Source organism: Varroa destructor, unplaced genomic scaffold, assembly GCF_002443255.2.
Source record: "Varroa destructor unplaced genomic scaffold, Vdes_3.0 BEIS01000001.1, whole genome shotgun sequence".
In the NCBI taxonomy this organism is placed as follows: Eukaryota; Metazoa; Arthropoda; class Arachnida; order Mesostigmata; family Varroidae; genus Varroa; species Varroa destructor.
The window spans coordinates 65,268,000-65,291,427 of NW_019211454.1; the positions used below are offsets into that span (position 1 = coordinate 65,268,000).

A 23,428-nucleotide genomic window follows, 5' to 3' on the forward strand; every position below is an offset into this window, starting at 1 on the left:
TATATATAGATTAATAAAATGTCCCACGAAAGCCATGATTTCCTACACAAATATGACGCTTTGATCTATATCGGTCCGGCTTTGCAGAAATTTTGTGGCTTACTGAAGGTCGGGATCGACCTTATGCTGCTTTGACTATCTCAGTCTCTAGCTGAAAATTGGCAATTATCTGTTTGAATAAAATGGCTATGGTATCCCATTGTGATTTACATTATACAATTTCACTAGTGGAGAAATATATACAGAGAATAACGTAAACATTTCACAATTGATATATTAACACACAAGTAAATGAGCTCTATACGAAACGAATTTTCAAAGAAGCGTTTTGGTAACTTTCTATGCAGAAATTTCTTTGTGCCAGACGACCCGTGAAAAAATCGTTAACCCAGCCTAGTTTCTTCATCATCAATATAAAGGATAAACGTACATTGATCGATATCCGCAAATTCGTAATAATATTCTTCGATTTCGTTAAAACTTTCAAAGAACAGATGTTTTTATTTTCACGCCTATGTCATACTAATCTATTATGTAGATTGGTGACGCCGACCTTGTTCGACCCCCTTTTTATCTAATATGAGCTCAGTCTTACTTGTGTAACGATGAAAAGTTTGAATTAATGGTAGACGATCGAAATTGTATATTGGCAACGCAACCCCGTTTTTTATCCTAGCAAACATAACATCAAAAAACCTGTTTTGATCATTCGTAATCGTTAAGTTCGTATTAGAATAACGATAACTACTCTTTTAACATAAATTTTAGTGAATTTTCGAAATAGCCAAAACAAAAGCGACTCTTTGGGGCCCATCCTTTATTAATGCATTCTATGCATTGTACATTTATGGGGGTGTCTAAAATTAGCGCTCCCAAGGTCGTCACGCTAGCAAGCAAACTGCACGTTTGATTTAAGGATGCGCCTGACCTGAATCCTTAACAAGCAGATCGTTACTGAAGTGTAACACAATCATTCAATCCTTCGAAGTTTGTCTTATTGTATTATGTTAATTTGAGGAAGGTAGCAGTCTTCAGCTGGCGGATTGTGCCGGCACCAAAAATCAGACGTTCGATTCGCGTTGCTCTCCTGTTACGCGGCGGTACAAGGCGGCCGATTTGACCTCGCTCTGCGATAGCCAAATAACCGATGCAGGACCAAGCTGCAGATTGGCCTGCGACTTCGGCTTGAAGCAACAACACCGAAGGATTTCGACCTTCCTAAGAAAACACACACATTTTTTAATACAGTGACACTGATGGATACGTCTCACAATCGGGCTAAGCCAATTCCACGGTAGGCGAAAGCGGGTTGTGAAGCTTTTAGAGACGTCAATACGTTCGAAAGCACAGACGAGCAATACAAAACACGGCAAATTAGCATGATGTTAGAACTGTCCTTTGATTTCGTACTACGGGTGCGATGAACTAAAACACCGTATATTAGTTATGAAAACGATCTTGGCTTTTAGGATTTCTCAGCTTTTCCAGCTGTAAGTTATTATCGTTATCATTATTTGTATTATTCAAATGCATTCCGCCGTCGTACGTTAAAGTTATTTGACTTCTTGGTGTAGGTGCGAAAATTACAAACAAGATACCGGCTTTTCCCAACTGCCAGATGATAATCTATTTGATTTTTACTTTATTTTTCATTATATATAAGTATTGTCTGTTCGAATCCTACCGTTCGCAAATCAAGTAGTCACCGCCATAACACATAACAGGATTAGTAGAAAATTCCATAATAACAACAATCTAGGTAGAGCAATGGCAACAGAACTGATGCATAGCCGGCTGCTTCAATGGAATAATAAAATCGTTTCATCTATGGTGGCAAGCTGTTCTAGCTTTCATCAAATTAGCTCACGTATTACGCCTATACTGCATATATATATATATATATATATATATATATATATATATTTTATAATGGAATAGAGAGACGTCTGTGAATGTATTTGCTGTGTGCGCCACAACTACTTTTAATAACTTATTTGAATAGCTGAGTATAACTGTACAGACATCATGATCATTACCTAGTTGCTCAACGATTCTTTTGAGCTTTGGTGTGAAATCGTCTGCTTTTTAGTAGATTTTGCGCTGCGTTTTTGGCTTTTAGATCGACTTCCCTTGCCACTGAAAACGTTAAAAAAAAATACAGAAAGAATGCTTAATCAAGAGAAAAAGTTTAATTAAAAAAATTAGTGAAAAAAAAACTTCGAAACGTTTGGTCCTTAGCAAAATGTTCGGTACGTATTCTGTAAAAAAAATAATGTAAAATAGCTCCATAAAGCATAACGACAACGAATTCAGCTAATTTGGATGTAATTTATCTCATCAAAAATTTACAAATGTAAAATAATAGCAAAAGTTATTTGTGCCAACCTAATTAAGAGTGGTAGTATACCTGCGACGCTTAGCAGTAAATTTTATAGAAGCAAATAGCCTTTAGAGTTAACCTTTAGTAGAGAAATACAACTTTGTTTTAGCTTAATTTTTACCAGAAAATATTTTAGCTTAATTAATTATATTTAGTTAATTTTAGAAGAATTAGCACGATTTTACTATAAATCTAACAAGAAGACAGGTCGCGTCTCCACGATGTTTAGATTCGCCGACGAAATCCTCGTCCTTTTCAAAGTGAGCAAACAAGGACCTAGTACTAGTAAATATTAAATAATATTGATATTATACGGATTATGTTTTCGCTTAAGGTGAGAAAAACGGTTTAACTTAACTTAGTCGGCTGCGTGAAAAGCTTAAATATAAATATTAGACGTAGAAAATCCGTGCTCTGTCCCATCAGAGAAAAACGTTCACCTATTACTGTATTCCGGTTATAGGGTTGTTTAAATCAGGCCAACTATCGTTCTTATCATCAATTGTTCTACTACATAACGCGCTATAATTTGTACATAATCAGTTACGAGTACGTGGTGGAAATGTTCTTTTTGCCGTGATCAAAACTAGTTCTACAGCTCTCAACGAACGCTATAAAGAACGACTCAGTCATAATGCTCTATGGAAAAAGAACATCCGCGCAAATATAATCAGACCAAAAGCGATCGATTCATGTAAAGCGATAACCGTTTTTTTTTTTTTTACTATGACGCCTTTTGATGCCAACAGTCTACTGCTACAACAGTGACTCTGACGTTACAATTAATAATAATCTTTTTTAAAAGCCATTGCGAAAGGTTTGTTGAGCTGAAGTAGCCCGGCGTAAACGTGCAATTTGGCCGATTCAAAAATTCGCTCCTGATCTTAAATAGATCGAAGCTATCAGATCGTATATAAACGTTGCGCTACAGCCCGTCGTCGTACCACATCTCGCGATGATCGCATGTTATGTATACTTTCGTACGCAGTGGTTCAGTGCTTGAATCACCCTCCGACAATTTGTCTGAGCAGCTTATGTGAGACGTCAGAATCAGGAAAGGTCATTTTTAGAAGATAGCCTCCACCACAGGACAGAAAAATTCTACCTAACCCCTCAGAATAGAAAAACATGTCTAACTCTAGCTGTGGCACAATTTGAATGGGTATTCGTACGTGTGACTGCGACCGTTCCAGTCGTCGTCCTACCTACAAATAACATTTCTTACTTATAGCGGGCAGAGGATAATGTATCAGGATGTACTTATCTTTGGGATGGATGGTGTACACAAGTTACTAAAATATGGTAATGTCAATTTATTCATTGCTTAGCCAAGTACGTATATATTCTACCTGCTCGCAATACTGAGACCCGCTGTAGCCTTCGTCCTAAAGATGACTCAATGAAACACTTTACAAATAAGTAAGTGTTTATAAATAACACATTATGTATAATTTGGAAACTGAGCTCAATATTCACATATCTACAGTCTTAGCTATTCGGCCGTAAACGGCAGTCAAAACTCAGCCCCCCATAAAATTATAGGCAGGTTTATGGAGGACCCTTAGCTTCTCTTCATTACCGTCAAGGCGAGGAAATCCGTGCTACGAAGGTTTCTGACATATATGAGAGAAAAAATCATTGTGATACAAAATACCTTTGTATGTGATAATCGAAATGGATTAAAGAATTAGTATCAAATAAAGCCACAGACGCGATTTAGTATAAACGAGCTAACCAGAGAAGGGGGCTGAGTTCCCTCAAGAATCTTCGAGCAAGATGCGAGCGCGCCTTACTAAACTGTACGTTTCAAGAGCAGCATCTCTTCGATCATATGACAACATGATGGATCCATTAAGTAGAACTGACTCCTCGTAAAGTTGCTAAGTCACGGTACCCGATTCTGATGGCACGGAGACACGTTTCTTGTGCCCTAAAAGCAACCAGGGAAAACTGCTTTGCGACTTTAGTTTTTACTCACTTTATAATTTGAAATGTATTTTACCATGAAATGTTTTATAAATCTCTTACAGAATTGTATTTTCTTCTATTTTCAACTAATATGTCCGTTTGCTGTCTAGCCCACAGGACATACAGGACGGTTGTCGATCGAGTGTCTTAATGTATGCTAGCATCTACCCAGTAAGATTGTGAAGTAGATGCGAAGTGGCCAGTTCTTATGCGGAGAGACTGCAGAGATGCAAATCGTAAAACACGACTTTTGATGGTCGTAATGAACTCTGAGATACGTGAGACTGGTGCCATTTGCAGCTTAATGCCCAGATATTGCGGATGCAAATATGAACACCGTGTTCAAAATGAGCTGATATAGAATAGACTGTTGGGGTTTGTAAGCCTGTGTCGTCTTTTCACTTAGCTATGTTTCCCTTATAACCACTAGATGGCTAGTTCCTTTCTATGCCAATGCTGAGAGATATAGAGGCAAATTTTACTGGTAAATGAACAAAGCCAGTGACTGGAAATGTATTCTTTCCGTGTTTTCGCAGTGATCTGATATTGGCTGAAAACGAGAACGATTTGGATCATTTTTTTGAAATAAAGTTCAGTTAAAAATACGACTTCTATGTGCTCAGAAATCGATATGGTCAAGAAATGTATGTTTATTTAGCAACGAAACAAATAGTACTTCCTAATGTGATTGGTCGGTATGTCACGAGTGCGCCAACATTAGATTCACTAAGCTTTGTTAGTTAAGCCCGTAGTGTTTTTCTATGTAAAATCCCTCAACCATTGTATTAACAGCAAAGAATGAGTAGCTACTACTTCTGCTAGTCCACGATAAAAATTAATATTAAAGGGTTGGGTTTTGACAGTTGCTGCCCATCGACATTGTACCACCAATCCATATTAGACTAAGTCACTTTAATCCAACTGGTTTTGCGTTTTAAAATAGTAAAAATAGGTGATTTTGGATTCGATTCGATTAAACGATTCGATTAAACGGCTTTGCCACACTGTAACCTTGGCATAGCCGCCAAAGAACTTGCCCGCCATGACTGTTCAGTCATCTAGCCAAGATGGCCGTTTCCAAAAAAAAACAAACAATAAACAAACTTTTCAACGACGTATACCTTACAGCAAAGATAGCAAAGTTATAGGCCAGGCCAGGCCAGGCCTCGCCGGCCATCGTCAAGTGCTTTTACTCCATAAAGCCGGCATGCAGTTGTACTAGACATTGTTAACAAATCCGCGACACACTGACTATAAAACAGATGCGATTTGTGTTAGAAAGTAAGATATGCAACAGGTATATACGAATTTGACAGAAAGGGACCATCACTGATAATCTAGCGAGTTGCGGAAAACGTTAACATCTATTAAACAGGCAGAATCTATTGAGTAATTTGAAAAGTGCTCATCACACTGTCTATAAACGAGAAATTTTCAAAAATGGAAATTAGGGAAAGGTAGATTTACGCTTTCAAAAGATAGTCTTACAGTTCATTCCAGGATGACTGCATCAGAAATAAAGCATTGGAAGTTTGTCCGTAAGAGCGGGTCAAAAAGTAGCACCCTCACTCGAGGTGAAGGAAGCTATTTTCTCAATCTCTGGTTCTAGTCCATGGCACAAATGCCATTGTTCATTTGTTTGTCTGGTGACAGTATCTAAGAACGAGCCTATTTATACCCCGTTGTACCTTGAATGCAAATAGAACGCTAGAAGTTTTTGTGGGAAACTACTTACGCCATCCCGAAGTCGAACGAAAAACTCTAGCCAAACTACATAAACGCTATAATAATTCGCTATGGCAACCTACCGCTAAGGCCCTAATGGGCAATCCAAAATTCTGAAAATTCCAATATCTCTCTTGTTTTAGGTGAGACCACTTAGCTTCTGCGACTACTATGCTGTAGAAGCCAGAAGTCAAGATGTGTTACCCTCTTGAAGAATTCCGTAAAACGTAAAATGCGATCCCACCAAAAGTTCTAGTGTTTTCAGTTGGCTCTTGTCCATGTTCGTAATCGATCGATACTGACCATCAGTTGCTTTTATAATAACTAGCTTTAACCAACTCCACATTGAAGACAGGTGGTAGACAACATAGACAATCAGCATTTGTCTGCGGAGCAGCAAACCCTGCTATAAACAATAGGACATTCAAGGCGCTTATTCCTTGTAGGCGCTGCAACTGTAGACTCCAGTAGATACCATTGCTATGATACACATTCGCGTGCCTCGATTCTAATCCAGACTGGCATATTAACAAGGTGATAAGCTGAGATAGGGGGCAGATTTTTCGGAGTAGGGAATGACACATCATATTATTGTGGTGACGACCCACATGGCACGATCCATCTACTTCAACTTAGCACGCATGTTTGTTCTGCACTGTAATGTTTCAATTTTCATAAACACGTTGACGTGTCCTTGTATGCACCCGTCTGCTTGATATTTCTCAACAAATAGTTGAACCATTCAATATTTATCTCTCTGGTTCTATTCGACGTACACATTTAACTTCGTGCAGAGTAATCTGCGTATCTATAAAACTTCGATCAATTAACTGTTTCCAATATTCAACAATCTAAAACATTCAAAGCGCAACGACGCTTGTTTACGTGTCCTATAACTAGCTCTAAAACGTTTTCTACAGGCGCCTTGGTCTGTAACAGGGCGCAGGTTTATGAGATCGAGATTCGAGCAGAAAAACCTTAGCTCATTGCGAAAAGGCAGGAATTATTATGCTGCGAACCGTATCCCTTTAATTTTGCCCTAAAATTAAGCCAGCCTGTGCAGATAAAACCGAATAATAGCGAATAAAGATTAACAATCGCGGAAAGGAGTCGTGTTGGGCTAGCAGGTTCTCGAATATCTCTACAATTACTACTATTATCTAATAAACATAATGTACAGTACACTAATAACATAATAATAACATAAAGTACAGTAAATGGCAGACTAATCTTCTGCGGAATAATCAATAAATCTATAGGTTATAGAGGTCAAAGGTGTCAGCCGTCAGGGTTAAGAGTGAACGTACCTCCTTCTCCCATTATGAACGGGATTGATGATGAAATTCAACATGCATCGATCAGCGTTTGTTGAGCTTATTTTAAATAGTCCAACTACCTGAAATACTACGTTTTTAGTTTGACTGCCCGAATATGATTAATTAACCCTTAAACGTATCTGATCTTTGGCAAAGACAGGCATAGGAGCTGATCCGCCAGAACGGGAAACGGCTACGTGCTTGCCCGCCATTGCCGGCAACTTCGAAGCGGCAAAACCTCTTCGCCCCTCTTGAATTTCGATAGTTTCCCTCGTGCCCATATTGAGCCCAGTCTTTTTTGCAGGACGTTTTTCCGCTAAAAAACCAACGCGTTTGCCCTTTGAGTAAAGGCTCCCCTCTAATATAATTGACTTACTTGAAATGCGTGTTCCGCTCATCTGAAACGACAACGTTGGTACGTTGACGTTAAATGATTCACTTGAATATCACAGTAATAACGCCCAATTGTAAATGGCAATAATAGAATAAAAATGAAACATGAAAGAAATAAATATAGCGACCACAATCAGTTTATCAGTGAATGCTCGGTGGTAGGCCTGCGGGCGCGTCTGTACAGCGTCGAAGATAGCCGAGGTTTAGCTAGCATTATATGATCAGATAATAGGCCCGTTATATGATAATATGCAGAAGTAGAGTAGCAGGCCATTAACTGGTGTCCTTGCTACGAGACCCTTTTAACAGAAAGACAAAAATGGACTATTCGATCTGTTGTTCATTTAAACATCTTACATCGTTATAGTGAAGATTAGGCCGAACTGTGTCTGTTATGAGCATCTTCTAATTGGGCAGTGTGTGCGAACAGGTAATTACGTTTAAGATTAGTCGGTTCACTTTCGTGTACAAGTCAATACCCGCATGGTCCAGCTTTGCTTAATAATGCTAAAAAGCAGAAAAATCGCGGATAATAAACAACGTACTTTAATTATACATCTAATTTTATTTAAAAATGTAATCGGTATGAATTTCTGCAGTTACCGTTAATGTATAGAAATTGCATCAGTGAACCAAGGTAGCGTACAGCTTAAGCGCAGCGGGTTCCGTCACTTCAGCTGAGGCACACAATGAGAACTTTCCCGAGCGACGATATACTTAGCATCGCCTACTTTGTGCGATTTTCCGTCCCATTAGTAGAAATAGGGAAATACGAGGATTGTTACCAGGGCTTCATTGCGGATCTTCTGTCTTGTCCTGCTGGCGGCCTGTTTTAGCTAATTATAATTATAAGCGGACAAATCAAGTAGTTGCCATGTTGCCGAAGCGGACGTCTCTCAACGTAAAATGATGTCGGAGGTGTTTGTGATATTACTTACGTGCTAAACACCGATGGGGTCGTTGCAAGTGTATCAGTGCTGGGCCAGATAAGATAGATAACAGGTACTGGAAAGGTTTATGCACCGACAAAGAGAACGTAGTTAAGTGCTTACTTAAGACTAAACTTAAAGCTTAGTATTCAAGTTTTTAGATTCATAACGATAACAACATCAACTTGTTGTTATTAGTAATTATTAAGTAAGAAATGAATGCTTCAAGTGTTCTGTCTTACCTCGATAACTTCCTAAAGCATAATAAAGCTATCGTTTATAGAATGTTCGTGGGGTGCACTGCCGCATAAATCGGATTATTTCTTTGCACTGTTTTTTTTTTTTATCTAGTACCGTCTCCAGCTCAATACCACCGAGCGAGAAACAGTATACAGGTCCGGTAAGCAGAAATATTTTATCGTCCCGTATTTAAGCCCGTAGGCATTACTTCGTATGGCTGGCCCCTAGCGCGAAACGCAGCACGTCTACGCATGGACCCGAATCTTTAGTTTTAGCAGGCGACGTGCTAGGCACGAACGAGTAACGAGCTAGTACTCATGATTTATTAAATTTCCTGTGTGTTTTTTTTGCCTTTGAATTCCGTCTCACTAGTCCGATGTGAGTTTAGTATTTCTAATGATCTTAAAGAATGATTTTGAAAGCGCTCATGTTATTTTCATAGAACAGCGTCATAACCGTTTCAATAATGACGTGCTATTGCAACTTTAACTGCTACTCTGGCATATTAAACGATTCAATACGATCAAATGGCCGTGTTAAAGTGTTCAATATCCAGTTCAAATATATATAATTCCATACCCAAACCAGATATATATAGAAGGACGGCGTATATAATCGGCGTCAAGGTGCAGCTAGATCGTACCGACTTCGTCGTCAAGAAGCCTTTCAAATACGTGAAACATATATTTAATTTCGAATCGATACGAGGAAGAGCATCGCACGGCCATGTCTTGACAAGCAGCAACCACTATTACTTATTATTGTTTGAAAACAGATGACGTCTTGATACGGTTTCCTGTCTATAGCCTTACGTACAATTGACGTTCGCTGACAATTATGTTGCTTTTACGCTGGCTGTTGGGAACGTTCACGGGTATTTCCTTAGGCTTATCGAGTGAATCAAAGCTTGAGCTAACTTCAACTGAATTTGGCGTTGTACCCTCAACTCGGCTTCATGTAGGGCAGAAGCTTTAACCAAGCCAGCTGTTTACGTTCTTTCTCCTAGAGCTGTCCAGTCAATATTAACAGACGCTTCTATACGAATACTCGCTTTTACACCCAATATATTATCATGTTATATACTTAGCATTGGATAATATTAAAAGCAATGCGTCGTGCGCATCGTTACGTGCGGACTTACCTTTTAGTGGAGATATGACGAAAATGATTTTCACGATTCAAGTTTGAAAATATCGTTGGAAGTTGAGTTAAATGAAAAACGGGTACGGTTAGATCGGTTATATTGTTACAATACTCGCTATAGGTAGCATCATTATCCAAGCTTACATACGTAAAGTATAATGACTACTTTCCTCTCAAATGCGCGCCGTTTCTACCTACTCGGCTGTAGACCACACCAAGGATGCGTTCAGAAAAGCATCTTTGGTGTGGTCTGCACAGATCTGCACAGGAACTCTGTCAGACCTAGAGTAAATGAAGGCGAGGTGCTTGAACCATGCTTCGTTTGGGATGGTCCTGAGCAAGAGCCTAAACGACGTTTTTACATTAACTCTAGCAATTCTATCAAAATTATATCTAATTATTACTGCACGCATTCAAGAGGAACCGATTTTGAAGCCAAATTAAAAGGAATAATTTGAATGACTCTATAGTAATAAAACGCCCGTTCCAATCAGGTTAATTTAGCTTTCGTTTATTAGTCTGTACGGTGGTATGTTTCTTCATTAGTCGCTAGCAAGTATTTGTTGGAACTCTATTTTTTTTATTTTGTTATTTTATTTAACAGCTGTAGCGCGTTGACGAACTCTCAAGTTACCGAACCCCACAGGGCTATACTCATTAGACACACGTATACTAATAGCCACGCCTCAACTATTGATTTCAACACGCAAACGTCATGTAACTTAATTAATTGTGTGCCTCACTTTGCTACATTCAATCATATCCTCAACTGTCTGCGCGTATAGTGTTTCCGGTTATGTTTTTTTTTAGAACCAAATGAAAAAAGTTGTAAGTTGTGAGGCGTTCATTTATAATCAACAACAGCTAATTCAAGGGCGTTGATTGTAAAGAGGGTGAACATTCTCTGATTATATATACGGACTTGATTATTTACTTTATAAGTAGATTAGTTTCGATCGGGAACTTGTTATCGTTTTGATGATCTTTACAGAATGACACGGCTAAGACGATTCCTTATTATTAATATATTAATAAAATAATAATACTGATACTAATAAAAGAGACCTAATAGGAAGAAGGCAAAATAGAGTTGCTGACGCGTATTTCACAGCCCTTTTCAGAGGCACCCAGTGGTGTAAGAAGGCAGTGCCTCGGTTCCTCGAAAGTTAAAGCACAGGAATGCAGGAAGATCATTGTTTGACTAATATGATATTGTCTTTTTTTTGTTAATTACTGCTGTAGTGAAGGTGAGAACTTGAACCTTTAGCTTTTTTAGCGAAAAACTCAACCGTTCAAGTTAGCGCATGGTATAAAAGTAGAAAGAAATGTACAAGGCGTGCCACGTGTATGTGTTAGACCGTTTGAGTGCTATGTGAAGAAATAACAAAATTTCAAACAATCGGCAGACATTCGGGACAGCGCCTCTTACGATGAAACTCTGTTAGCTCCCAAATCAAAAAGCTCGTTTCAACCATTTAGTAATACGTGGTTAAGTGATAGTCCTACTAAAGCGCTCGTTGAAGAAAATCGAAACATCTTGTCAATAGTGATTCTTCAGTCTGATAGCACGTTTTTATCTTGCTAATACGAAGATCAGATTCGGAAGCGTTAAGTATCATTTGCAAAGGAAAGGTAGTCTTTGTTCAAGGCGTACTAGAAACGAAACTTCTTCCAAGTTATGGGTCAAACAGTGGGTTCGCCACTGCCATGCTATAAGAAAAATACTGTTGACTAATTTGGAAGATAGTAGGATAAACCTCATGTGTACCGCTATACTTACGTAAAAAATTACAATGCAGTCAACGGCTGACGCCATATAATGCCAATATTAGCCCGTAATAAGCATTGCATGGTTCAGAGGATTTTCTGAATCGTTCATTTTACGACCTGCCTTAAGAGCGAAGGTAGCAACGACATATCAAAGACCCATAAAAATGACCATATGCGTTAAACACCCAATATTGAACATATGAACATATCTGTATATTAACACATATATTGTCATTGATAACTATAGCAGACGTTCTGGTTCATTTACCAGCTTTGTCAAAGTCGCTTTACGCTCGCAAAGCCTTAATGTTTCCGACTTTTATTCTAACAATATGTAGTAAGGTGTAAATGACAAGCTACTGTCAACATCAGCAATTGAGTAATAATAAGGACCTAATAAGAACAAATGCTCGTTCGTGGAGAAACCCGAAGCTTTTAGTTAGCTCTTAGCTCTCTTTAGGTAGCTCTAAACGTTGAACGTTAAGGTTTATGTCGGATAGAGCAGAATCGATCGTTTTATGGGACAGTTCCGTGCTAAGATTATCTAGTTATTACATGGCAAACGATTGTTTCCTAGAAATGTTATGTTTAGAGGTAACGTGGTTTCCAGATACCCTTGTAAAATGTAAATGTAATTTTGAAAATTATAAGTTCGTAAGCGGATGTTGATAACGTACTGCAGCTGACTATAGAAAAGAGCCATATGTTTTATATCAAATCCAAGCCGTAGTCATGATACGAAGGGTACTTATAAAATATATGGTCACAACAAGCGAAGTGCTCCACCAAGCTCAGCTACACAATATCCATGTCACATAAGTTAAATATATATCGTTTGATAAAGTTTTCTACAATCATTGTTAATGTTGTTATAAGAAATAGTCAAAGTAAATTTATTTGAATTTAACCAACTTACATTGAATAGAACAACAACCTACTTCTAAAGGCTGGTCGGATCTTCATAGTACCTGAAAATGCTTTGTTTAACGTTGTTTAATGTTTGTTTAGCACTATCGATGCTTTGCGCACACCATCTTCGAAGCGAAGGGGAAGGTAATTTTTACATTTTTTGTTTTTAGTTTTTAAATTCATACAAATCTGCCTGAATTAACTCGATTTATTTTTCCGCTTGGTAGAAGAAACAGCAAATTTGACTAAACGTATTACCCTAAAAATGCTACAAATATTCTGACCCTAATAAAAACTGTTATTCGAAAAAAGATCCAAACTAGGTGCACGGCTAGTTTTGCCGGCATTTCCTAATATCACTAATATTTAAATTTTCCCTACGACAAAATATGGAGATTTTGAATAAAGGCGGCAAAATGTTGGTTAGGTGCAATTGGAAAATCTTTATCGGCAACGTACATTTCTATCATAGTGATTGATAGAGCTAGTGTTTGTTAACGTAAGATTTATTTCCACGAAATGATCTTCAATGAAGATTTTCCAGCTAAATAAAGTCGCGTTTACGATAGAAAGGTTGCTCGATTAGCAATATGGTTGCTATAGTGCTTCAATGACTTCATTGTTAACCGTGACGTCTCTCTATAAATATATAATGGCAGTATTAGACGCACGCTAATCGGTAATATTGGAACTCTCTATTCTGTGTGGTAAGTAATGAAACCGATGGCTTACATTCTAGACACACCGTCATAGGTTTGATATATTGAAAAAGAACAAATGGCGGCAATATTCCTTTGGTAAAATTCAAACGTTAATTGTTGTTGGCAAACTAATCAGCTTTTTGTGGACCGGCGAAATCTTCCCAAGTCTTCATTAAGAAGACGAGTGTCTTAGCGATATTGTGATGGCTAGTTGTCCCGTTGACCCTGAACTCCGTCCACTGCATTTTAGCCGCGAAGTAGCATCATCATATGATCTCCATTTCACTTGGCTCGCGCGTCGACAGTCATATTTCCGAAAAGTCCATATATATATAATTTGTTGTGTTATATTTGATTACGGCTGTCGAATAACTGTGTCCATCGTCCGCCCGAGGAACCTGGACTGCAGCGTCTGCGATTGCGTGCCTTGTTCATGTAGCTTCTGTTACGCTTCCAAAGCTGCGCTTTGCGCTCACACTTCTTCAATGCTTCCCAGCTTCTTCAAACATCCGTCGTCTTCGTACATTTGCTGCACCTTACAGACCTAAAATCTTCGCTGAGCACGAGCGCACCTTTTCTGTGATCTGGCTTTTCCTTCCGAGCTATGACTTAGCCCTGATCTTCTGTCTTCTGCTTCAGTATTAGCTGCTACGGATGCGACAGCATCTGACGCCGTTATTGTTCTAATGAATAAGCCGGCTGGTGTCGATTCTGTCTCGCCCCTGATGAATTGCCTTTATCGGTGTTTTAACCCCTCTCACGACATTTTGATACATAGTAGCTTGGCCGGTGTCGGTGATCTGACAATCAGACGATTTGCTTGTATCGGCAGTCCGGCGGCTGGCGTCAGCGTCGCCTGCTTTGTACCTTAATATTTTCAATTGAGAAAAAAATCAGATGTGCAAATCGTTAGATGGTTTCGAAAGCATAGTGCTTCGGTCGGCTGTACGGATTTGATAGGGGGCGGGCCTTGCAATTGTTAGCAGCTTGTCAAGAAGGACACTGTTGATAGGAAGTTGATAATAGACCGTTTGTGGCTAGAGCTTGTATTCTTGAACCGCTTCTTAACTAAAGACTGTTTATAATTTGTACATCTTAGCCATTACGATAAACATCCTTATTTTTTACCGTTCAGCGGTATGTATCAGAACAAATCAGAAATGCAAAAGCGCAGCTAGTGAAAATTCTGCTTGGTCGTCAAAACACAAAGTTGCAACTGGGTTAACGATATAATATATAAAGTTACATTTACTTTAAGGAAAACAACAACAAACGTCCAGTCACTGTCGTTTGGCGCATCAGCTTTTTTATTCTATAACTGTCTAACAGTAAAGCTGCATGAGCAGTTCCTGTTGGAATGGCTTTATATTACACAAGGTAAGAACGGCATGTGGATACCTGTAGCCCTCAACGACATATTGAGTCCAAATTTTGATTTAAATACCTTAACGCTCATTAACGTTGCCGTATTATTTGTGACTTAGAAAACATTCGAACGTCTGTGCGGTTCCAAAATGGCTTATGAATGAGAGGATACCAAACATTTGCCTTACGTTCGTATTTAAGAAAGAGAAGGTCAAAGTAATCGATTGTTCATAAATTTGTTGAAGACGCGCACAATGTTTTATGTGTACCGGGGGTCAAAAAATGCATATCACCGATTTTTATTTTCCCGCTCCCCAGTAACATCTTTCCCACCTACGGCTGATCCGCTCTGCGACAGCGATTAGCGTACGGAGTGTAATTGGGACTGAGTAGTTTTCCGGCGACGTTTCGAACTGGATCTTATGCTGGTGGTAAGAAACGGCTTGAGATGAGCATACATTAGATCACGTTTTACGTTTACAAAAGTTTTACGTTTGACAAAAGTCTATTGACTTTTGTCAAACGTAAAACTTTTGTCGTACTTCCAGCAGTGAGGGGTTCAAGCTGTGTCCGCTTCGCCGTTGAGTCTGTTAACACATTTCCGTTTTTGAGCCACGTCTATGTTATCTTTGTTTCTTTTTTATAAGAGGGTCGTGCTATTCGCAACTTCGTGATCCATGGATGTCCTCATCTTTTTTACTATAATGGCACCTTGCTAGGGTAGCGGAAGGGGAGCCGAACGAAACTCGCCTCATGGGTGGAATTTTATTAGGAAATCCTAGTTCACGCGTTTTCTGCATGCATAGGAAGCTAAATGTTTGTACACCCACCTAAAATAATATGCTGGAAATGTATGTATGCAAATTATCCGCCTAGCATATGGCGATGATTCCGATTCATCGAAAAAAATGTCTCATTGTTTTTCTCAGTGAATAGGTGAACTTTCGCCTGTCCATTGCCGTTTCGGGGGGCGGGCCTTTGTTCCTACCATATAGTTACAGAGCCCTTTATGTGTCCCCACTCGAATTTCCTAGGCAAAAAAGTTGCACGTAATTGCCTAATTGTCTTTCTTGTCAGCGCAATAAAATTTTTAGCCAAATACTTTTTCTCAATTTTGAAATCAGTAAGTATTAAATAGTAAATATAAGTAAAAAAATGACTGGATCATGCAGTAATTGCTTTTTGCTAGCGCGACTGTTTACACCCATATTGCCCATCAAAAAGGCATTTTAAGGTTATGTGTATTAGCAAGGGTTCGCGTACCATCTGGACCTTCCGCTAATTTTTGAATAACACCCTCACAAATAAGGCTAATGTGCTAAAAAGGATATTATAGCTTTACCATCAGAATAATACTCCGATCTGGGCAAGTTTAAAAACGAATATCGTTCTTGAAGACGTCATTATTATTAAAGAAAATTAAAAAAACTCAGGAGTATATGAGGAGGCAAGAAATGATTTCTTTCCTACTACTACTACAATCCTGCGCCTGGGAGCCACAAACAACATGATCATTATACGTACTTGCGTACTAGATTCCAGGACCGAATACCGAAGCACGGAGAAAATAAAATATCGACAACTTAGACATATTGAAAAAACTCGCACTTGGATTCTAAATATTGCAATCATCCATAATCAGCTCTAGAATTTATCCGAGGCTAATTATCCCAAAAGTTCAGACATGACGGATTCTCAAAACATTCATACTAGCATACTGTTATCTGTTTCGTAAATATCGATACAGATTACATGAAGAAGCCGGTCAGATGCGTCCGTAAAAACGTGCCACTTAAAAAAGAAAATCCGCATGCATATTATGGGCTTTTCTTAATACGAGGCCAACAAAGTATCAAGGCTAGAACATCCTTGAGATGGGGGAGTCTAGAATCAGTTAGACACCGGCAGTACGTCGGCAACTTTGACCATAGGTTACCGAGTCGCCCTTATATTTGCAGAAGAGTTTGCACCTGTCGATTGTCAATATCGATACATACGATCCAAACCCACAGGGTTTTTATTGAAAGTTCACGAATAATTAACGTCGCACCGTTTTGCAGATACCATTATTTTTCAAGTAACAAAAAAGATTTTTGTTTCGCCTGTTTATAAATATAATCTCATGGCGAAATCTCAGTGTGAGATTATACCTAACATTATAATGCGCGAATTTTGATAATTTAGTTTGCTTTATCTGGGGTATAAGATTTATTACAGGGTTCAACAACCTGTTGGCGAGACCCTAATCTCTAGGTACACAGCAAAAATCGTTACTCCGCGAATATATTTATCTAAGATTTGATTTGTCATCCAAATGTACACATACGAAATTGTGTAATTTCTCTTTGGAAGTGATATAGCCGTTTAAAGCTATTAATGAATACATGCGGCAGTGAAAATAAAAAACAGAGTCTCTGATTCAGAGTACGTGCACTGTTAGCCATGCACGATATACTAAGCCAAGCTGCGACAACTTTGCTTGCCAATCTGCACCAGAGCTACGGATAATTAGATGCTCATCAGCTAAACCGCTGATATTAATTGTGGCGACCAAAAACGCTGACATGTTTGTTATGAATGACTGATGTTTTCGCTCGGCCGAAATCGAAGGAAGGATTTCTCTGAAGTTTAACCATCGAGAGAGTGTTATTGTACGTAACAGAAAGCGTCGATCAATGGTATTCGCTGCGTTTCGCATTTATTCATGCGTCACTAAGTGAAAATATCGAAAGCTGTATGTGTCTCTACATCAAGAGGATACGACGAAACCATTCTCAATGGAGTACAGAACTCCATTAGGTTATGTGGCAGCTTAAACCAGCTTGGCATAGCAGAATGATTCCAAGGGATCAAAAGGGCCTTACCTTTCGAATGTCTGTTAACTGCTCAGGGTGTTGAGGAAACGGGATCACGTTCCGAAAATCCCCCACCCAGATCTCTACCTGTTTTACAGAGTTGGATATATCACATTAGGTGTATTTGCAGGCGGTAGAATATCGAGATATGTCCGGAATCATATCAGTTGTAAGATACTGCACATAGACGACCATGGTCAAATCACGACCTCAACTTTGTCAACTGTGACTGGATCGGGGGTCGGCTTATGTACCTATTTGAAAATATTTGATTTGAAACCACTTAGCATTGTTTCAAAACAGTGCTTCTACGACTGAGATGAACTACATTGGTAATCACAGAACTTGTAAAGTTCTATGAAGTACTCACAGCAGTGTACGGTTTCGAAACAGGAACTGCTTTGTGTATAGTAGTTAAAAAAAAAAGTTTAAAAAAGCCAGAAGAGTTTACGAACCATAAGCCGGACATTGGAATGTTTTGATGACCGATTTGAGTAATGCCTTTAGAAAATCTAGTTTGGTGAACAAAGGATCTTAATGGGACCACAACCGGTCAAAGGGACCTATAGCCTGTTATTTTTAGTATTCGACCCAGAACGGAGTACAAGGTTATGAAATATTGTAAAATGCACTTAAAGCAGTAATAACGTCTTGAATTGTTTCACAGGAGAAACTTTTTTTCCGATCACTGTCTGGGGTCCCATGAGTTGAAGCATACTTACTGTCAAAGGGCAGAATCCTATTCATACAAGTCCTGTATAGGCCGCATCTTCCGCGCAGTGATGGTCAGCCTTATCACTGCCGAGTCACAATCTTACTTGAAAATCCTGCCTACTTTTGAAAGGATAGTGATCGTTACGCGCTGCTAGTGATCACATAACTAACAGACTAAGATTCTCACTTCAGTTTTACCACACAGCACTCATCGGAGCCGTGACTTGACTACGGTGACTGATTTTGCCGCTTCAGCATGTGCCTTTGTATACTTATCTTCGCGCCACCTATCTAGTGATGTTCTAAGTCTCGGTAGCAATAAGTTCGTCGTTTGTGATTTGAATGATTTGTAATCGGACATATTGCCAACACTGTCGTCTAGCGCCTTTTAGGCCATATTATTGATGGGACCCCGTGATAGGTTAGTAACAGGCTTGCCCGCCAACCAGTCAGGCTTAAATCCGGGCATCGATTTCGTACAGAGAGTTAGGTGGATCGCCTAACAGCAATACAGGAGTTATAACTCGACACATGTAAGTTATAGATGATGATAGAAAAGAGTCGATAAGGGTGTGAAAACAGAAGTCGGATTGCGTAACCTTAACCAAAACTACAGTTCCAATAATGCTTTTTGATCTGTGAGAACTACTATATGGCGTTGTTTACGGCAAAATGATACGAAGATGGGAAGCAGCCAACAGGAGACTGAACGTTGCAAAGTTTGAGGATGCCTTTACGCGCTCAATAGGGGGCATTCATCTGCCATCGAATTTTCCCAAGCTCGATTATTCCGCTGCCAGACAAATAGCACAGACTAATTCACACTCCAATGGGTCGACGCATTAATATCTGTACTGTATATGCTCGTATATGCCAATGGGATGACATCGACTGCTCAGTCAGTATTCTACCCAAAGAAAGGGAATGTTTCAATGCCAGAAGAGTCAGGTGACGACAGATTGACAAGACAGCATTATCCACAATCCATTTCTATCATGTGAACGTGGAAGGTTTTCGAAATTTTTGCTAGAGACCGGAGAGAGATCGGATGCACAACGCACACTCTTTACATCATCTCGACGACAATAATTTCGAAACAAATACCCAGGCCATTCATACGTTGTCTAGCCTTCTTTATGTTAATCTTCAAATGTAGGACATTTCAACGCCTCTCATCCCTACATGCAATTCACCCTATTTGTTACTAAAGACAGGATTAGCTTTGCAGTTAGCTGATAGCAGCAATTTGTATTAAAATACTTATTAGCTATGTAATTATTCATATAATTATCCTATAATATTTAATTCTTTATACTCATGTATGCTTAATCACGGGATGTCCTCATCCCGCGGCTAGTGTCCTCTGGCGCCCAGTGGGTTCAATTCAACATTGCATTGTACAGATCTCCGCGTGAGCGTGCAGAAAGGAAATCGACATGTTGCATATGTTCCGGCGTCCAACATTGTCGGGAGCGCCCTGTACAATCAAGCCTTTAGCCGTCTCAAAGAACGCCCTCTAGTCGCAATCAATCTCGTCATGACTGCAGCTGTTTGTTAATCTTGCCCCTCTTTGAAGGGAGGTTTGCTAATTGCTGGTCAACGAATTGCTGGTCAACGAAGCGGGAAAGTGCGTACTCTCGTGGGTTTCTTTTGCAAGCCAACACATCGCAGTTATTCTCATATGTATCCCCCTCTTCCGAAACTAATATAGCATCAGCTGGCGTACAATTTTGTCGACGCTCGATCGGTCCGACGACGGGTTGGATGGACCAAGGCTTCGGTTGATTTTCGCAGAGCTGGTCGAGAACCACTCGAATTAGTCCTGCGTAACGTGCCATCGTTATAGTGAGCCCGTTAATCGTCCATTCTTCCCCTAACAGCCATATTACCGCCGCCCACCGACGACTGGCTAGTCAGTGTGCCTTGGTTAACGCACTGAGGGCGCTAATTTTTAAGGCTGGCATGCAGGATGACGAATCCACAATACAGTCTTCGGTCCAACACAATAGAAGCCTGCCACTTTAGTCTTCCGTCTTATCAACCGAGACCTGCAAACGCTACGCGTACTGCCTCTTTGCTGCGTACGTCTCTAAAAGCTAGTTTTCAATTTCTCCGGCGTGCAGTGTCGAATAATCGAAATCAACGTATCGTACAAAATCTGATTCATCGTTGCAACGAAGTTTGCGAAGGCGATAGATTTCGCTGTTTTTTGATATTAGACAGAAAAACAGCGTAGTCTTAATCGAGCTCCAATTCTTCATCAGGGCGGTTCGATCTTGCGAACTTCAAAGGACTTTTACACGCGTTTAAAGAATTCGGGCGAGAGGACAGATCTACTCTGGTGGAAGCATTCGTTCAGTTATGTGAGAACATTTCAGTTTTCCCCCTGAGCACGATTTCCAAATCGTACCATACCAGAGCGAGGTCGCGTAGGTACTGCTGGATCTGACGACTTGGTCTTGGGGCCATTGCTGGTCCGCTGCCAGCCGCGCAGTTTCCTCTAAACATTTCGATGGTCATCTACCGTCTAAATCGAGGGCTTTTAATGTTCCAGCCCTTTACATCTCGAATTTGCTTCCGGTTCCATCAGGTTGTTGGCTCCCAGCACGAAGCAAAGTCCGTCTATGCTTAAGTGTCCCTAGGATAAGAATCTTGTAACCCACAACAAACTTCTCCCGCCTTACACGATTCCACCGAGATCCTACCAAATCTGCAGCAATGACGAAGTTTAACCGTTGGCGACTAGCGATAAACTGGTGGCCGGGCTGGGGGTATTATGCACTTCCTAGTCGGCCAAAACCGAGTACAAATTTGTTCAAACAACGTATATTTTCTGTGTCCATTTCATGCTACCTCATGACACCCAGCTTTTTTTAGTACTATGACGCAAGTAACGCCTTCCTTCTTTGCCCCAAATTAACGGTACGCGCTAATGCAAGCTTTTTTGCAGCTTCTTAAAAGTTCGAGAAAAACCTCCACGAGGAAGCCGGAGGATCCTCGATAGGATTTATATTTGAAAGGCTTAAAAATTCAAATATCTCAACAAGCCTTAGTGTTTTGCTATAACAGTATATAGCCGTATTAAGGAAAAGAATATCAATTGTTAATAGGTCGTCGAGACAAACGACAACGATTAACTTTTCACGCTTTTTTTTAAACATACTTCAAACTTTTGGGCCGTTGTGAGTTTTTGCAGCTTTGGAACAGCCCAACATTTTAGTTCCGCTGAAATTTCTATATGTAGCGTATTTCAAGAGACACTTTCGGAAGTTTACACTGACCCATATCAATTAGCGCATTGTTACTATTTAATTTGCTGATAAAGAGCGGAATTTTTTTAAAATGACTAGCTGGTGATTTAGGTTTCGAGCTGGGGTTGTGATCGCGCCGGATGGTGGTTATGTTGGATAAACACAATCGTCAAGAATGACATTTGTAAAAAAACCCTTAAAAATATTTAGGCATTGTTTTCGAAAGAAAGCGTTAGGAATATCGAATTTAACTTGTCATACACTGTATATGCGACACCTTTGTAATAAGCTAACAATGTGGCTACATTCACGTTTTATACTGTCTGTACATCAGATTCACTGCCATTGATCACTGATTGGTTGGTCATGTAAAACATGACTGAGGAGTTTAGTTCCTCAGATCCACCATTTATTGTCATTGCCTAAAGCAGCTTGCAACACGGGTGTATCTGCTCCATGAGTCGGACCTGTGTGTCCACACACGCTCTTCGGAACTATGAGGAGATACGTGCCTTTCCCATCTTATCCCTAAACTCCTCAAACATACTTACTCAAACATAACCTAACCTAGCTATTTATTAATGTCCTTAGGCCGACAGTATTTATGCAAGTATAAATATGTCAGACAAAATTGCTTTGTTCGGCAAAAAAGGACGCCGTTCATTTTTTAATTGAGAATTTAGGTGTCCATCACTGGCTCTTCGCCATTATGTCTACACCTGTTATCTGCAGGTTACGACAATCGTTTATCGTAGGCTTCTATTTGGACTTCCATTCCGCCACGACGTATGCGGCAAAGATTGACATTTTAGTTTACCTTCTGTTTTCAACCCGTGCTTACATATATAAGAAATAAGATGAAAGTAAATATATATTTTTAACTGTATTACGATTTTGCATTTACATACGAAAGAAGTACTAATGGCATAAACGTTATTCGAAACGAAACCCCAGAGATTCTGCATCATCGGAAACGCAGTGCGGTTGTTTCGTATATAGGGCTTTTCGATAAACTTACCCGGAGAAGTAATAAAATACATATAGTACGTTCGTGCATGAGTCATTGCTTAATAATTACTTCAAATTGAAAGACACGTTTCTTTTACGAGCCAATATTCGACTTACATGATTCTAAGTTAGGTTTTTTTACGTTCACTTTTACTGGCAGACTTATTTAGTAGCTGACTTGATACAGTCGCATCGTGTGACATCGTTGTTGTGTATCATGTTAACAAGAGGAGGCTCACAAACGCTAAACTACTAACAACAAAAGTAAGGAGCACTAATTTATTTTCATTTTATTTTACTAATTTATTTAATATTGTGCAGTAATAAATGTACCAATATACGCCGTTCCATGTGAGTAACTTTTTTTTTTTTTATTATTTATTATGTTCATTAACGCGATCGATACTCTGCAAACATCATGTAGTCGTTAATTTTCGTTTCGTTGCTTCCGGTATACATCTAAATCTGTTGTACACTTCATTTAGTACTTTAGAGTATAGATTATTGGGTTATTAATAATAACGGGGTTAGTATACAGGGTAAAGTGTTTTGTGTCAAAAACATCCATTTCTTTTTAATTTTCCATTTGAGAACAGTAATCATAAAGTATGCGCCAATAAACATTTTAGGAATCCACACGGTACATATCTGTCGCTTCGTTAAGCTGAAGCCATATATATATATATATATATATATATATATATATATATATATGCATATATATATATATACATATATAACGCATACCTACAGAGCACATG

At 39.3% G+C, this 23,428-nt stretch overlaps 1 protein-coding gene across 6 annotated transcripts in view; it reads left to right on the plus strand.

Moving 5' to 3' along the window:
- Positions 1-23,428, plus strand: part of LOC111249026 (E3 ubiquitin-protein ligase MARCHF8-like) — a 111,237-nt gene that overhangs the window by 27,872 nt on the left and 59,937 nt on the right. The gene's annotated exons all lie outside the window — the stretch shown is intronic.